This window comes from Carcharhinus amblyrhynchos, chromosome 27 (assembly GCF_965287045.1).
Source record: "Carcharhinus amblyrhynchos chromosome 27, sCarAmb.v2.hapA, whole genome shotgun sequence".
Lineage (NCBI taxonomy): Eukaryota > Metazoa > Chordata > Chondrichthyes > Carcharhiniformes > Carcharhinidae > Carcharhinus > Carcharhinus amblyrhynchos.
Genome location: NC_137350.1, coordinates 34188482 through 34204476, shown reverse-complemented (window position 1 = coordinate 34204476; position 15995 = coordinate 34188482). Strand labels below are relative to the sequence as shown.

The following is a 15995-nucleotide window of genomic DNA, read 5'->3' as shown; positions in this document are numbered from 1 at the left end:
CAGACAAGGGAATGAAGGGTTATAGGGAGAAAGCGGGAAAGTGGAACTGATCCACTTCAGATCAGCCATGATCTTGTTGAATGGCGGGGCAGGCTCGAAGGGCTAGATGGCCTACTCCTGCTCCTATTTCTTATGTTCTTATTACCCAAGCATTAAAATGCTTGTTCACTGCATCGGTTCATTTCTTTCATTCACTGAATCGGTTGTAAAGGAGATAGTTATAAAGACATCAAGATGCAAACAAAACACCTTATTCAGCCACAGAAAGTGTTTAAAATAAAACATCTCAGTTCAAACAGATTGTGACACTGAACCTGCCTTGGGGGAGGAACAGAATGTGCTCCCCCTGGTGTTGCGACTGAAACACAGCAGAGAATCAAATGACTGGTCACAGGAGACATCATCTCTGTCCTTTCACACTATGGGATGAAGTATTTATGTGGAGTTATGATCAGAAAGGTAACTTCATACAGTATAAAATGCCACAGAGGTGCCCCCCAGTCTTTATCTATGTTCCATTTAATCTACAGGTAAATACTATAAGTGAGAAATTCCCAGACCTATTTTGCAGGCTCTGTAAATTAGAGAAATAATGTTTATAGGGCAGAACACAAACATAAAAAAGGACATTTTTAGACAATATCAATAGTCTTAAAATGTCTATTATCTTTTCAGACAGCCACCAAACCTTTTATTTAGAGAATTATGTACATGGTTGATGTGTAACTTGAATTCCTGTCACAAAATACATTTCAATGAGGGACAGACAGAATTGCAACTGCTGTTATCATGAGCTCATGTCAGTCAATACATTCCAAATACAGGAAAATGACATTAGAATAGGTAGGTACTTGGTGGCTGGAACAGTCACAATGGGCAGAAGGGCCTATTTTTCTGTTGCAAACTCTGTGACTTTCCCTGTAGACTGGGCTCTAGATTATATGTCGAGAATAAAATGGTCCACAGGGGTAAGACTATCTGAGAAACAGAGGGGAATTGTCATAAATAGTGGACAATGACAAATGTTGCAGAAAAATCTTCCACTGTTTCAGAAGCAGCACCAAACAGTTCATTTCTGGGTTTATATTCCTCATTGCTGCAGTTAAAGTGTTAAGCTGGGCTACATTGCACTGATTGTTTTTTGCTAAATTGAAGGGGGCACCCAGATTTGAACTGGGGACCTCTTGATCTGCAGTCAAATGCTCTACCACTGAGCTATACCCCCTTGCGCCAGTTAGCTGTTGCTATGCCTTGGAATAGATTGCCCCATTGCCTGGGAATGCGACTGAAACACAGCAGAGAATCAAATGACTGGTCACACCTCTGTCCTTTCACATTATGGGATGAAGTATTTATGTGGAGTTATGATCAGAAAGGTAACTTTATACATTATAAAATGCCGCAGAGGTGCCCCCCCAGTCTTTATCTATGCTCCATCTAATCTACAGTTAAATACTATGAGTGAGAGAGCCCCAGACCTATTTTGCAGGCTCTGTAAATTAGAGAAAAAATGTTTATAGGGCAGAACACAAATGTAAAAAAAGGATATTTTTAGGCAATAACAATAGTTTTAAAATGTCTATTATCTTTTCAGACAGCCACCAAACCTTTTATTTAGAGAATTACGTATATGGTTGATGTGTAACTTGAATTGCTGTCACAACATACATTTCAGTGAGGGATAGACAGAATTGCAACTGCTGTTATCATGAGCTCATGTCAGTCAATACATTCCAAATACAGGAAAATGACATTAGAATAGGTAGGTACTTGGTGGCTGGAACAGTCACAATGGGCAGAAGGGCCTATTTTACTGTTGCAAACTCTGTGACTTTCCCTGTAGACTGGGCTCTAGATTATACGTCGAGAATAAAATGGTCCACAGGGGTAAGACTATCTGAGAAACAGAGGGGAATTGTCATAAATAGTGGACAATGACAAATGTTGCAGAAAAATCTTCCACTGTTTCAGAAGCAGCACCAAACAGTTCATTTCTGGGTTTATATTCCTCATTGCTGCAGTTAAAGTGTTAAACTGGGCTACATTGCACTGATTGTTTTTTACTAAATTGAAGGGGGCACCCAGATTTGAACTGGGGACCTCTTGATCTGCAGTCAAATGCTCTACCACTGAGCTATACCCCCTTGCACCATTTAGTTGTTGCTATGCCTTGGAATAGATTGCCCCATTGCCTGGGAATGTCCAAAGGCATTTCCCCAACCTATCTTTGAGGTCTTCCCACCCCTCCCCTCAATACGACACTGGGGGGGTTCATCTGTTAGGCTCAAAGTTGAATCACAATATTAATTATTTCCCTTTAACTCCTGCACCCATCAGAATGGTGTTGGAAAGGGTGCTGAACTTGAATTTAGGATTCTCAATCCAGGCTCCCACACTACAGCTGACTCTTTTAAGATTATTTTTAGAACATAATTTTGGTTCATCAGGAGAACTCACAATCACAAATACATAAGAAATAGAAGCAGGAATAGGCTACTGGGTCCATCAAACCTGCCCCACCATTCAATATGATCATGGCTCCAGCTGATCAGGTACTCACACGGTGAGGCCTTCCATTGTTTGCTGGAGCAGACGAGTGAGGGAGCAGAGAGTCAGATAAGAAATTACCTGTTAAAAACCTGTTTAAATAAGTTTAAAGCACTTTCGTAGTAAGAACTTACCTTGTAGAGCTGTTTAAATCATTTAAAAGCATTTTTGCAGACTTTTTGTATTTACTGCTTTAAGAATTCTAAGGGAGTGGATAGCAGGGCTTTGTGGGTGAGCAGGCTTTAAAACAGCGCCAGGTTTAAAAGGAGGCCTGGTGTAGACAGCGGGTAGCGTCGGAGCGGGCAGTGGAGTGAGAGGGAAGCAGAGTGAGCTATTAGGGCTTAGGATCAAAGGGCTAGGGAGAAAAAGGGCCAGGTAAGTTCGTGTGGAAATTTTCAATACTACTACAGTGAATAATGGAGGGGCATGTGATGTGCTGTTTCTGTATGAACTGGCGAATGGAATTTAATGTTGGCAAGTGCGAGGTGGTCCACTTTGGTAGGAATAATGGTAGGAAGGACTATTACTTACGTGGCGAAAAACTGCAGCAGGCGACGGTGCAGAGGGACCTTGGGGTCCTTGTGCATGAGTCGCAAAAACCCAGCCTGCAGGTGCAGCAGGTGGTCAGGAAGGCAAATGGGATGCTGGCCTTCATAGTGAGGGGGATTGAATATAAAAGTAGGGAGGTCTTGCTGCAGCTGTATAGGGCACTGGTGAGGCCACAGCTGGAGTACTGTGTGCGGTTTTGGTCGCCGCACTTACGCAAGGATATTTTGGCCTTGGAGGGAGTGCAGAGGAGGTTTACTAGGTTGATGCTGGAGTTGAGGGGGTTGAGCTATGAGGAGAGGCTGAATAAACTAGGCTTGTACTCGTTAGAGTTTAGAAGAATGAGGGGAGGTCTCATTGAGACATATAAGATGATGAATGGGATGGATAGGATAGAGGTGGAGAGACTCTTCCCACTCAGAAAGGATAGTAGGACTAGGGGGCACAGCCTCAAGATAAAGGGGGGGCAGTTTAGAATGGAGTTGAGGAGGAACTTTTTCACTCAAAGGGTGGTGAATCTCTGGAATTCTCTGCCCGTTGAAGTGGTGGAGGCTGCCTCGCTAAATATTTTTAAGACGCGGGTTGATGGGTTTTTGATAAGTGAGGGGATTAAGGGTTATGGGGAGAGGGCGGGAAAGTGGAACTGAGCCACGACAGATCAGCCATGATCTTATTGAATGGCGGGGCAGGTTCGAAGGGCTAGATGGCCTACTCCTGCTCCTATTTCTTATGTTCTTATGTTATATGTCAAGAATAAAATGGTCCACAGGGGTAAGACTATCAGAGAAACAGAGGACAATTGTCATAAATAGTGGACAATGACAAATGTTGCAGAAAAATCTTCCACTGTTTCAGAAGCAGCACCAAACAGTTCATTTCTGGGTTTATATTCCTCATTGCTGCAGTTAAAGTGTTAAGCTGGGCTACATTGCACTGATTGTTTTTTTACTAAATTGAAGGGGGCACCCAGATTTGAACTGGGGACCTCTTGATCTGCAGTCAAATGCTCTACCACTGAGCTATACCCCCTTGCATCATTTTGTTGTTGCTACGCCTTGAAATAAATTGCCCCATTGCCTGGGAATGTCCAAAGACATTTCCCCAACCTATCTTTGAGGTATTCCCACCCCTCCCCTCAATACGACCGTGGGGGGGTTCATCTGTTAGGCTCAAAGTTGAGTCACAATATTAATTATTTCCCTTTAACTCCTGCCCCCATCAGAAAGGTGTTGGAAAGGATGCTGATGAGGATTTGATCAGAAAGCTAACATTATAATGCTGCGGGGGTGGCACCCAGACTTGATGTATGCTCCATCTAATCTACAGGTAAATACAATTGAGCGAGAAAGCCCCAGACCAATTTTGCAGGCTCTGTAAATTAGAGAAAAATATGTTCGTAGGACAGAACACAAAATGTAAAAAAATCAGGATATTTCTAGAGAAAACTAAATTGTTTTAAATTATTGATTACCTTATCAGACAGACACCAAACTGTTTATATGGAGAATTAATCTTGATGACAATAACATGGTCAGTGTGTAACTTTCATTGTTGTATCAACATACATTTCTGTGAGGGGTTGGCAAAACTGAAGCCGCTGTTGTCATAAGTTTGTGTCAGTCAATACATTCCAAGTGCTGGAAAATGGGATTAGAATAAATAGGTGCTTGATGACTGGCCCAGGTACGATGGGCCGAATGGCCTATTTTTCTGTTGTAAAACTCTCTGACTTTTCCCCAAGACCGGGCTGTAGATTATATGCCTAGAATAAACTGGTCCACAAGACAAACACTATCAGGAATCGAAAAGCGACGGGAACCGATGGAATTGATTGAAGCAAAATAGTGGACGATGACAAACATGTGATAAAATTCTGCACTCTTTCAGTAGCAGCATGAAACAGCTCATTTCAGGATTATTATTACTTGCTGCTGCAGTTACAGACAGTGCACTGTGGAAGAGTGGGTTGTATGGATTTAGTTGTTTTTGTTGAGATAAAGATTAAATAGGGAGCATCCAGATTTGAACTGGAAACTGCTTCATCTGCTCTACCACTAATCTATACCCCCCCCGTGTCAGGTAGTGATCTCTGTGCCTAGAAATAAAATACAATTTGTGTGTGTTTTTACCTGAAGGGTTTACTGGCACCCTATGAAACATTAATCTTAACATCTTTGGTGCTGTTTTAAAAGTCTCTGTTCTCCCAAACAATGGCAAAAAGTATTTATGTGGAGTTACGATCAGAAAGCTAACTTTATACATTATAAAATGCCACGGAGGTGGCACCCAGACTTGATCTATGCTCCAGCTAATCTACAGGTAAACACTAACGAGTGAGAGAGCCCCAGATCTATTTTACAGGCTCTGTAAATTAGAGAAAAAATGTTCATTGGGCAGGACACAAATGTACGAATATAATTCAAACATTTTTAGACAATACAAATTGTTTTAAAATGTTAGTTACCTTTTCAGACAGACACCAAACAATTTATATAGAGAAATAGTCTTGATTACATTAATTACAGACAGAGCTAGTGTGTAATTTTCATTGCTGTGACAACAAACTTTTCTGCGAGGGTTTGACAAAAGTGAAGCCGCTGTTATCAGGAGCTCATGTCAGTCAATACAATCCAAGTGCTGGAAATAGGATTAGAATAGATAGGTGCTTGGTGGCTGGCCCAGGCACCATGGGCCTAATGGCCTAGTTTTCTGTTCTAAAACTCTATGCTTTTACCTCTAGTTTGGGCACTAGATTAGATGTCTAGAATAAACTGGTCCACGGAACAAACACTATCAGATTGAAAATGTAGTGGATAAATGCTAGGGAGGAGGCACCCAGATTTGGGCTGAGGACTGTTTGATCTGCATTCAAGTGCTTCACCTCTAAGCTATACCTCTTCAGTATCAGTTGGGGGTCTCAGCGCTTTGAAATAAAATAAAACTTGGGTGGCACATTTCAGGATTATCATTCCACAATGCTGCTGTTACAGACACTGCACTGTGTCAGGAGTGGGCTGTGTGACTTTAATTGCTTTTTGCTAAGATAAAGATATGATAGGGGGCACCCAGATTTGAACTGGGGACCTCTTGATCTGCAGTCAAATGCTCTACCACTGAGCTATACCCCCTCACATCAGCTTGTGGTCTCTGTGCTTTCAACTAAAATAAACCTGTGATGTTTTGTCAATTCAAAAATACATTGACATCTCATGAAACATTAACCCTTTATTCGCTTTGCCACAGATACTCCCTGATGAGGACGGAGGATTTCTGTTATTTCCTGACTGCACCAATATTTATATTTTACAGTGTGAATATTAGGGGGAGAACTCTGAATATGATCTGTAGTGAAATATGGCATCCCACAGCTGCATCCATTTATGTTGTGCAGTCACTGCTTCATTAGTTGTAGAGTGGAATAAATATTTATCTTCAAATGAAAACTTCAACTCAATATTTTGTTTGAGAGGAAACAAAGGCCTAAGGATCCATTACATTCAGCAAAGTGGTTTGGAGAAAACAAATAATTCCAGAATTAATTAAGAACATAAGAACATAAGAAATAGGAGCAGGAGTAGGCCAACTAGCCCTTATATTCTTAAAGACTGCAAATCGATCTTGAAGTGTTTCTGTTGTTGACTCTAATGATCACAGAGTTGCTCTAGAGGCAGAGTAATGACAGTGAATGTTCTTTGTGAAAACATGAGGCCATTGAGAGGATACTGGATTGGAACTAGAGGACTCTCTTCATACACGGTCAAACGCTTTTTCCCCACTCACATCTCTATAGCTTCTTATGCTTCTAGAATCCATAGAATCCCTGCAGTGCAGTGCAGTACAGTAAAAAGTCTGACAACACCAGGTTTTAGTCCAACCGATTTATTTGATAGTAAACTCACTAGCTTTCAAGGGGTTTCCCTCTTCTTCAGGTGAATGGAGAGGGAAACCCCTCGAAAGCTAGTGTGTTTACTATCAAATAAATCGGTTGGACTAAAACCTGGTGTTGTCAGACTTTTTACTGTGTTTACCCCTGTCCAACGCCGGCACATCCACATCGTGCAGAAGGAGACCAGGCAGGCAGCAAACTGTTTATATGGAGAATTAGTCTTGATTACAATAATTACAGACATGTTGAGTGTGTAACTTTTATTGTTGTAACAACATACATTTCTGTGAGGGGTTGACAAAAGTGAAGCTGCTGTTATCATGATCTTGTGTCAGTCAATACAATCCAAGTGCTGGAAAATCGGATTGGAATAAATAAGTGTTTGATGGCCAGAACAGTCATGATGGATTGAATGGCCTATTTTTCTGCTGTAAAACTCTCTGACTTTACCTCGATACTGTGCCCTAGATTATATGTCTAGAATAAAATGGTCAACAGGAGTAAGACTATCAGAGAAACAGAGAAGAAACAATGAAATGAATTGTGATAAATAGTGGACAATGAGAAACATGGCAATAAAATCATCCACTATTTCAGTAGTGGCACCAAGCTCCTCATGTCAGTATTATTATTACTCATTGCTGCAGTTACAGATACGATACTGCATGAATATGAGTTGTGTGACTTGAATTGTTTTTTGCTAAGATAAAGATATGATAGGGGGCACCCAGATTTGAACTGGGGACCTCTTGATCTGCAGTCAAATGCTCTACCACTGAGCTATACCCCCTCATGCTAGAGTGTGGTCTTTGTGCTTTGAAATAAATTAAACCTTGGGTGTTTTGTCACCTCAAGGATACACTGGCACCCCGTGAAACATTAACCCTTTACTCCTTTAGCCACAAATGCTCCCTAATGGGAGGGAAAAAGATGAGATAGGGGGCACCCAGATTTGAACTAGGGACCACTTGATCTGCAGTCAAATGCTCTACCACTGAGCTATGCCCCCTCATAGTAGCTTGTGTTCTCTGTGTTTTGAAATAAATTAAACCTTGGGTGTTTTGTCACCTCAAGGACACACTGGCATCCTGTGAAACATTAACCCTTTACTCCTTCCTCCACAGACGCTCCCTAATGGGGAGGGAGGATTTCTGGTATTTTCTGACTGCACCAATCTTTATTTTTTACAGTATGAATATCAGGGGGAGAACCCTGAATATGATCTGTAGTGAAATATGGCATCACACAGCTGCACCTATTTATGTTGTACAGTCACTGGTTCATTAATAGAAGAATGAAATAAATATTTATCCTCAAATGAGAACTTCAGCTCAATATTTTGTTTATTGGGGAACCGAAGTGTAGGCCTAAGGATCCAATACACTCAGCAAAGTGATTTGGAGAAAGCAAATAATTCCAGAATTAATTAAATAACAGCAATTATATTCTTAAAGACCTCAAATCAATCTTGAAGGGTTTCTGAGGCGTCTATCATTGACTCTAATGATAACAGAGTTGCTGTAGAGGCAGAGTACTGACTGCAAACCGTCTTTGTGAAAACATGAGGCCATTGGGAGGATATTGGATTGAAACTAGAGGACTGTCTTCATACACGGTCAAATGCTTTGTCCCCACTCACATCTCTATAGCTTCTTATGCTTCTAGAGTCCATAGAATCCCTGCAGTGCAGAAGGAAACCAGACCGGCAACAAACTGTTTATATGGAGAATTAATCTTGATTATAATAATTACAGACATGTTGAGTGTGTGACTTTCATTGCTGTGACAACATACATTTCTGTGAGGGGTTAACAAAAGTGAAGCCACTGTTATCACGATCTCGTGTCATCAATACATCCCAAGTGCTGGAAAATGGGATGAGAATAAAGAGGTATCTGCCATCTCTCTGCCCAAGTCTCCACCAATCTATATCCTCCTGTATCCTCTGATGGTCCTCATCGTTATCTGCAATTCCACCAACCTTTGTGTCATCCACAAACTTACCAATCAAACCAATTACATTTTCCTCCAAATCGTTTATATATATTACGAACAGCAAAGTCCCAGCACTGATCGCTGACGAATGCCACAAGTCACAGCCCTCCATTCAGAAAGGGCCACCTTCCACTGCTACCCTCTGTCTTCTGTGATCGAGCCAGTTCTGTATCCATCTTGCCAGCCTCTGTTCTTGTGCGACTTCACCTTCTGTACCAGTCTGCCATGAGGGACCTTGTCACAGTCCTTACTGAAGTCCATGTAGAAAATGTCCACTGCCCTGCCCTCATCAATGAACTTTGTCGCTTCCTCAAAAAACTCGATCAAGTTTGTGAGACACAACCTCCCCTTCACAAGTTCTTTCCAAGTGGGAGTAAATCATGTCTCAAAGAATTCTCTCCAATAACTTTACTACCACCGACATAAGGCTCACCAGCCTGTAATTACCTGGATAATCATTGCTACTCTTCTTAAACAAAGGAACAACATTGGCTATTCTCCAATGCTCTGGGAACTCCCCAGCGAGGATACAAAGATTTCTCTCAAGGCCCCAACAATTTCCTCCCTTGCCTCTCTCAGTATTCTGTGATATATATATATAATCCTGTGGATTTGTCCACCTTAATGCTTCTCAAGACCCTCAATACCTCCTCCTTTTTGATCTCAACATGACCCAAATTATCTGCGCACCCTTCCCCAGGCTCATTATCAACCAAGTCCTTCTCTTTGATGAATACTGACGCAAAGTACTCATTTAATACCTTGCCAATTTCCTCCAGCTCCATGCATAGATTCCTTCCCCTGTCCTTGAGTGGGCCAACCCTCTCCCCGGCTACCCACTTGATCCACCCCCCCACACACAAGAAAATGTGGCAGAATTTTACTGGCACGTTTGTCCGAGGTTCGTACGATCCCTCTTAAGGCCAATGGAGAATGCAGTTCCCCAAACCTTGCCTTCCCCTGAAATCGAGTTGGGTGTGACTTCATTCTGAGATCAAATTCAGCGCGAGTCAGTTACACAGAAAGGATGTGAACCAGGTGCTTCTGTACAAGTTTCAGCAAGAGAGTTTGATAATGTTCAGGAGTCATAGAGTATAGGGCAATGCAGCACGGAAACAGGCCCTTCGGCCCAACCTGTCCATGCTGACCATGGTGCTATATCCCAACTGGTCCCAAATGCTGGCATTTAGCCCTTATTTCTCAAATCCTTTCCCATCCATGCACTTATGCAGATGCTTTTTAAATGTTTCTGTTGAACCTGCCTCAACCACGTTCTCTGGTAGCTCTTTCCATATATGGTAAGAAATCCCACAACGCCAGGTTAAAGTCCAAAAGCTTTATTTAGAATCACAAGCTTTTGGAGCGCTGCTCCTTCATTAGGTGAGTGGAGGGATATGTTTCACAAACACGGCACATATAGACAAAGACAAAGACAAAGACATGATTGCAAGATAATGTTTGAGATGCGTATCTTTACAGGTAATCAAGCCTTTACAGATACAGACAGTGCGAGTGGAGTGAGCATTCCAACCATTATCTTGTAGTTGTGTCTTTGTCCATATATGCTGTGTTAGTGAACCTACCTTCCACTACTGCTCTGAAAGCTCATGATTTCAAATAAACCTGTTGGACTTTAATCTGGTGTTGTGAGACTTCTTACCATGCCCACTCTAGTCCAGTGCTGGCATCTCCACATCCTTCCATTAAATGCATAACTGTCCCTCAGGTTCCTTTTAAATCTTTCCCTCACATCCTAAACCTATGTCCTCTAGTTTTCAATTCCCCTGTCCTGGGAAAAAGACCAGATGTGTTCATCCTACCTATGCTCCTAGAAGCAGGGAATCCAAGCAGAGTTTCTGGAACTGCTGCTGTGGACGAGTTGAATCATGTTACAGGATTGGAAATCCTCCCACACAAATACACAGCACTGACACCCAGGAAACAGGCCAATAAAATACAACAGAATAAACAGCCTGCCAGATTGTTAGAGGATGTGGTTTTGTCTGAAATAAAGTTTCACTTGAATCAGTGAAACAGAAAGAGAGTGAACCAGGCAGTTCTGGACGATATTGTGGTTCAGGCCAGAAACTTCAAAGTGTTTTATGGAGCTAGACTGGATCACAAGTTTTAGCACCTTGAATTTGGCTCAGATAAGCCTGAGATGTTTCACCTCAGCTATGATTCAAATGACCCACTAGGGGACTTTCATCAAACAAAGTTTATTTAAGAATATAGTTGACATGTATGGCTAAAATATGGGCAGCACAGTGACACAGTGGTTAGCACTGCTGCCTCACAGCGCCAGGGACCCAGGTTCAATTCCTGGCTTTGGTCACTGTCTGTGTGGAGTTTGCATGTTCTCCCCGTGTCTGTGTGGGTTTCCTCCAGGTGCTCCAGTTTTCTCCCACAGCCTGAAAGATGTGCTGGTTAAATGCATTGACCTGAAGAGGTACCAGACTGTGGCGACTGGGGAAATTTCACAATAACTTTATTGCAATGTTAATGTAAGCCTTGTTTGTGACTAATAAGTAGATAAATTTATAAAAAATAGCAATAACTTTTATCAATTACAAACAAAAGCAAAACAACCAGAATAATATATAATCCTCAACAAATATATCTAAAATGTTCCATTCAAACAAAACCCTTCCCATAGACAAAACCCTTTAAGCAGGTTCAACACAGCAAAGTCTAATGCTTACGTGACACTGGAATTGATTCCTTTGTTTGGAGAATCGAAGACTCTCAGTCTTGTGAGTTCTAGTGGTCCTCTTGATGACACACCCAGATATCTGAACTGTGCAGGACATAACTATCATGCATGCTCCCCAGGTGCCGTGCACACACATACATGATATTTACCTGGTGGTCACAGACTATCCGCACAATAAGGGAGTGAACCCCTTTGGATTAATAAAGGGCACCTCTTGATGGTATGGGGCCTGCAGGGCATTGTGCGTGCTATCCAAAACCCTCTGCATCTGGGGCATCCTGGCGATGGTGGCAACCATGATGCAGCCAGCTTCCTGTTGTGCCTGACCCATGTTAATTTGGATTTTAGTTGCCTGCCTGAATGCACAGGGCCTCGGTCACCTCATGGGTGTGCTTCTGTGCAGAGGACAGTGAGACACTGCAGAGATCACCACTGGAAGCCTGGAAGGACTCTGTGCCATAGTTGAGGGCTGCCAGGACATTCACTGCCATCGGGAGCAGGTGTCCTGTTGCCCCACCAGATGCCAGATTTAAGAACATAAGAACATAAGAAATAGGAGCAGGAGTAGGCCATCCAGCCCTTCGAGCCTGCCCCGCCATTCAATAAGATCATGGCTGATCTGTCGCTGCTCAGTTCCACTTTCCCGCCCTCTCCCCATAACCCTTAATCCCCTCTCCTATCAAAACCCATCAACCCGCGTCTTAAAAATATTTAGCGAGGCAGCCTCCACCACTTCAACGGGCAGAGAATTCCAGAGATTCACCACCCTTTGAGTGAAAAAGTTCCTCCTCAACTCTGTTCAAAACCGCCCCCCTTTTATCTTGAGGCTGTGCCCCCTAGTCCTACTGTCTTTTTTGAGCGGGAAGAGTCTTTCCACCTCTATCCTATCCATCCCATTCATCATCTTATACGTCTCAATGAGATCTCCCCTCATTCTTCTAAACTCTAACGAGTACAAGCCCAGTTTATTCAGCCTCTCCTCATAGCTCAACCCCCTCAACTCCGGTATCAGCCTAGTAAACCTCCTCTGCACTCCCTCCAAGGCCAAAATATCTTTGCGCAGGTGCGGCGCCCAAAAATGCACACAGTACTCCAGTTGCGGCCTCACCAATGCCCTATACAGCTGCAGCAAGAGCTCCCTACTTTTATATTCAATCCCCCTCGCTATGAAGGCCAGCATCCCATTCGCCTTCCTGATCACCTGTTGCACCTGCAAGCTGGGTTTTTGCAACTTATGCACAAGGACCCCAAGGTCCCTCTGCATCATCGCCTGCTGCGGTTTTTCGCCCCGTAAGTAATAGTCCTTCCTACCATTATTCCTACCAAAGTGGACCACCTCACACTTGCCAACATTAAATTCCATTTGCCATTTCCTGGCCCATTCGCCCAGCCTATCTAGATCCTTCTGCAGACTCTCCACACCCTCCGCACAATTTGCCGTTCCCCCAATCTTGGTGTCATCAGCAAATTTCGACACTCTACACTCGGTTCCCTCCTCCAGATCATCTATATAAATGGTAAAAAGCTGAGGCCCCAGCACCGACCCCTGGGGCACTCCACTAGTCACCATCCGCCAATCCGAATAGCACCCGTTGACCCCCACTCTTTGCCTCCTATTTGACAACCAATCCTCTATCCACGCTAACACCCTACCCCCAACTCCATGTCCCTCGACCTTCTGCAATAACCTCTTGTGAGGCACTTTGTCAAACGCCTTCTGAAAATCTAGAAAGACCACATCCACCGGCTCTCCTCTATCCACCGCCCTAGACACATCCTCATAGAACTCCAGTAAATTTGTCAGACACGACTTCCCTTTAATGAAACCGTGCTGCGTCTGCTCTATCAAGCAATTCCCTTCAAGATGCCTCGCAATTTCCTCCTTAATGACAGATTCTAACATTTTACCTACCACAGACGTTAAACTAACCGGCCTATAATTCCCCGCCTTTTGCCTGGCACCCTTCTTAAACAACGGTGTAACATTTGCTCGGGCTTGGCATAGGTGCCACACTGTCTCCTTGCTGAGACACAGTCTGCAGTGACACACAGTATCTGGCAGCCCATGAATGGAATGCGTGTCCTGTAGAGTTGGGGTCTTTATCTCTGACATCCTTTGTGGACTGGAGGAAACTGTGTTTCCATTTCCCCTCTTTCTCACAAGGTTCCAAAACAGGTTTAGAAACCAGGGGAGGGATCCACTGAGATATGACAGCATTGTTGATCAATTCCTGCTCTCTCCAGCTGCAGTTTTTTTTTGCTTTTATTCCAATTCAATCCAATCAAGTCCAATTCAGTCTCAACAAGTTGAGACATTCCCGATCCAAGCTGATGAGACAGGGCTCTCACCGCCTGTCTTGGGCTTCATCTACGTGATCAAAGCTGATTGGAGCAGGCAAAGCTCCTCCTTCTCCTCCCAGGCTTGATCTCATTTACGTCTTAGCCAAAAGACCGAGATTCCGCTTTTAAAAATTGCTTCGAATGAAGCTGAAATGTAACCTAATGTATTCAACCAAGAACAGCATGTCAATTTTACACTTGACCTTAGCCAAAAGGCTGAGGAGCTTTCTTTACTACCTGCAGTGCCTGCATGCCTCCTCCCCACATCAGTCAGGAGGAGATTATCACTGCCCTAGCTGCCATACTGCCCTTATACAGGTAGAAGGCTGAAAGAATTTAAACCTGCTTGTGCTCCTCCCAGTGAGTTTTATTTTGTTAGAGGAGGAAGTAGGAAGGGAAACAGGCTGAGAAGCGATTCCACAAAGAGTCTCTATAGATGTTGCAGCCTTGCCTGGGTCAAGGATAGTCACCCTCACCTCACAGTTCAGCTGTTTTGTCCATGTAAGCCGCTGGGGTGAATTTGATAGTCGAGCTCCATAATGAAGTTCAACAGAATGAATGCCAGAGGCAAGACCCCTGACACATTCTTCCATTCTTAGCCTGTTGATCAGGTTAGGGATACATCCACAAAGCACTCATTTGTGAATGAAGTCTGAGTTTATAAAGGGCGGATGGATTTGAACCCAGGGACCCTGTAAATCTTCAGTCAATCGCTCCACCGCTGAGCTACACTCCACAAATGCAGTATGGCCAAGAAGGGAATGGGTAACACACTGAGGGACAAATACTTCATGGGACAAAGGGGAAAGAAACCAAAGTTCTGATATGAAGTGTTTAGATCTGCCCGGAAGCTGAAGGCAGCCTCTCGGCTGGCTTGGTGTAGAGATAGCAACAGGTAATGTGCCTCAGGACACACAAGCTCAGCAGATTTTACAACAGACTTTGATGCAAACTACATGGAGTAGCACATTATAAAGCTCAGAATGAAGGGTTTGATGCCACTATGTGTACCTGAGAACCATCTTCAGATACAAGTCATGGAAGCTGAAAAGATTTGGAGCAGGCTAAGTATGCATTGGGCAATATTTGACAGGAATAGCACTGAATCATAGGGGATGATGATTCAGATGAATTGGACAGCTCAGAACCAGAGTAAAACCAACATTATGGATTGTAGAGCCCGCTACTCTAGTGACTGGGTAGTGGAATACATTCACAGATCACTGCTTTTTCATTGAATGTTGATTCTGTGACCAACAAGAGACTGGGTGGCACAGTGGCACAGTGGTTAGCCCTGCTGCCTCACAGTGATTAGTCCTGCTGCCACACAGTGCCAGTGATCCAGATTCAATTCCAGCCTTGAGTGACTGTGTGGAGTTTGCAAGTTCTCCCCGTGTCTGCGTGGGTTTCCTTCAGGCGCTTCGGTTTCCTCACACACTCCAAAGATGTGCAGGATTGGCCATGCTAAATTGCCATTTAGTGTAGTTTAGGGGAGTTAGCAGGGTACTTCCATGCGGTTATGGCGATAGGGCAATGGTAAGATGCTCTGTCAGAGAGTCAGAGCAAGCCCAATGGGCCAAATGGCCTCCTTCAGCAATGCAAGGATCCTAAGATCATCCATGATCTTACTGAATGGTGGAACAGACTCAAAGGATTGAATGGCCTGCCTACTTCTGCTTCTGCGTTGCAATGGAGTAGGCTGGGATGGGATCATTTCTATGTATGTACAACTGAGCAAGAAGGCACCCAGACTTGAACCTGGAACTACCAGACCTGCTCCACCATTGAGTTGTACCCTCAACCAGGGGTGAGGGAGGCATGTTGGCACAGTGGTTAGTACTGCTGCCTCACAGCGCCAGGGACCCGGGTTCAATACCCAGCTTGTGTCACTGTCAGTGTAGAGTTTTGACCCTCCCCCCCATGTCTGCGTGGGTTTCTTCCGGGTGCTCCAGTTTCCTCCCGCATTCT

At 43.6% G+C, this 15995-nt stretch overlaps 6 non-coding genes across 6 annotated transcripts; all 6 read right to left on the bottom strand.

The window, feature by feature from the left end:
* Positions 1–1153: 1153 nt before the first annotated feature.
* Positions 1154–1225, bottom strand: trnac-gca (transfer RNA cysteine (anticodon GCA)). Its single transcript has one exon. It is a non-coding gene; the product is annotated as a tRNA-Cys (tRNA).
* Positions 1226–2072: 847 nt separating this feature from the next.
* trnac-gca (transfer RNA cysteine (anticodon GCA)) lies at positions 2073–2144 on the bottom strand. The gene has a single exon. It is a non-coding gene; the product is annotated as a tRNA-Cys (tRNA).
* A 1906-nt stretch (positions 2145–4050) lies between these two features.
* On the bottom strand, positions 4051–4122 carry trnac-gca (transfer RNA cysteine (anticodon GCA)). The gene has a single exon. It is a non-coding gene; the product is annotated as a tRNA-Cys (tRNA).
* A 2027-nt stretch (positions 4123–6149) lies between these two features.
* On the bottom strand, positions 6150–6221 carry trnac-gca (transfer RNA cysteine (anticodon GCA)). Its single transcript has one exon. It is a non-coding gene; the product is annotated as a tRNA-Cys (tRNA).
* Positions 6222–7697: 1476 nt separating this feature from the next.
* trnac-gca (transfer RNA cysteine (anticodon GCA)) lies at positions 7698–7769 on the bottom strand. Its single transcript has one exon. It is a non-coding gene; the product is annotated as a tRNA-Cys (tRNA).
* Positions 7770–7916: 147 nt separating this feature from the next.
* On the bottom strand, positions 7917–7988 carry trnac-gca (transfer RNA cysteine (anticodon GCA)). The gene has a single exon. It is a non-coding gene; the product is annotated as a tRNA-Cys (tRNA).
* Between the last annotated feature and the right edge of the window lie 8007 nt (positions 7989–15995).